Consider the following 2,262-nt stretch of genomic DNA (forward strand, 5'->3'; position numbering starts at 1 on the left):
CCTTCTTCAGCACCATGTCTGCCCATGAACTGCCATTCTTCCTACCATGATGATAATGGACTGAACTTCTGAACTTGTAAACCAGCTCCAATTAACTGTTCTTTAGAAGAGTTGCCTTGGTCATGGTGTCTCTTCATAGCAGTAAAACCCCGAGTAAGCCAGGGGTTTTCCATATAAATACTCTGAAAAGATGTTAGATAAAGTAAGGCTGTAGAGATCAAATGGAGCCTTAGTTTTAATTGATTGCTGTTGACTGTTTTCTGGTCGTTCCCCCCACCCCCCACCCCCCACCCCCACTGTGGCTGATTCTTCTAACTTTTTTTTTTAATTTTTAATATTTTTATTACATATTTTCCTCAATTACATTTCCAATGCTATCCCAAAAGTCCCCCATAGTGCCCCCCACTTCCCTACCCACCCATTCCCATTCTTTTGGCCCTGGCATTCCCCTATATTGGAGCATATAAAGTTTGCAAGTCCAATGGGCCTCTCTTTCCATTGATGGCCGACTAGGTCATCTTTCGATACATATGCAGCTAGAGACAAGAGCTCCGGGGTTCTGGTTAGTACATCATGTTGTTCCAACAATAGGGTTGCAGATCCCTTTAGCTCCTTGGGTACTTTCTCTAGCTTCTCCATTGGGAGCCCTGTGATACATCCAATAGCTGACTGTGAACATCCACTCCTGTGTTTGCTAGGCCCCGGCATCGTCTCACAAGAGACAGCTATATTTGGGTCCTTTCAGCAAAATCTTGCTAGTGTATGCAATGGTGTCAGCGTTTAGAAGCTGCTTATGGGACGGATCCCTGGATATGGCAGTCTCTAAATGGTCCATCCTTTCATCACAGCTACGAACTTTGTCTCTGTAACTCCTTCCCTGGGTGTTTTGTTCCCAATTCTAAGAAGGTGCACAGTGTCCACACTTTGGTCTTCATTCTTCTTGAGTTTCATGCGTTTAGCAAATTGTATCTTATATCTTGGGTATCCTAAGTTTTGGGCTAATATCCACTTATCAGTGAATACATATTGTGTGAGTTCTTTTGTGATTGTGTTACTTCACTCAAGATGATGCCCTCCAGGTCCATCCATTTGGCTAGGAATTTCATAAATTCATTCTTTTTAATAGCTGAGTAGTACTCCATTGTGTAAATGTACCATAATTTCTGTATCCATTCCTCTGTTGAGGGACATCTGGGTTCTTTCCAGCTTCTGGCTATTATAAATAGGGCTGCTATGAACATAGTGGAGCATGTGTCCTTTTTACCGGTTGGGACATCTTCTGGATATATGCCCAGGAGAGGTATTGCTGGATCCTCCGGTAGTACTATGTCCAATTTTCTGAGGAACCGCCAGACTGATTTCCAGAGTGGTTGTACAAGCTTGCAATCCCACCAACAATGGAGGAGTGTTCCTCTTTCTCCACATCCTCGCCAGCATCTGCTGTCACCTGAATTTTTGATCTTAGCCATTCTGACTGGTGTGAGGTGAAATCTCAGGGTTGTTTTGATTTGCATTTCCTTGATGATTAAGGATGTTGAACATTTTTTCAGGTGTTTCTCTGCCATTCGGTATTCCTCAGGTGAGAATTCTTTGTTCAGTTCTGAGCCCCATTTTTTAATGGGGTTATTTGACTTTCTGGAGTCCACCTTCTTGAGTTCTTTATATATATTGGATATTAGTCCCTTATCTGATTTAGGATAGGTGAAGATCCTTTCCCAATCTGTTGGTGGTTTTTTTGTCTTATTGATGGTGTCTTTAGCCTTGCAGAAGCTTTGTAGTTTCATGAGGTCCCACTTGTCAATTCTCGATCTTACAGCACAAGCCATTACTGTTCTATTCAGGAATTTTTCCCCTGTGCCCATATCTTCAAGGCTTTTCCCCACTTTCTCCTCTATAAGTTTCAGTGTCTCTGGTTTTATGTAAAGTTCCTTGATCCACTTAGACTTGACCTTAATACAAGGAGATAGGAATGGATCGATTCGCATTCTTCTACATGTTAACAACCAGTTGTGCCAGCACCATTTGTTGAAAATGCTGTCTTTCTTCCACTGGATGCTTTTAGCTCCCTTGTCGAAGATCAAGTGACCGTAGGTGTGTGGGTTCATTTCTGGGTCTTCAATTCTATTCCATTGGTCTATTTGTCTGTCACTATACCAGTACCATGCAGTTTTTATCACAATTGCTCTGTAGTAGAGCTTTAGGTCTGGCATGGTGATTCCACCAGAGGTTCTTTTATCCTTGAGAAGAGTTTTTGCTATCCTA

Source organism: Mus caroli, unplaced genomic scaffold (genome assembly GCF_978045245.1).
Source record: "Mus caroli unplaced genomic scaffold, Mus_caroli_1 scaffold_5, whole genome shotgun sequence".
In the NCBI taxonomy this organism is placed as follows: Eukaryota; Metazoa; Chordata; class Mammalia; order Rodentia; family Muridae; genus Mus; species Mus caroli.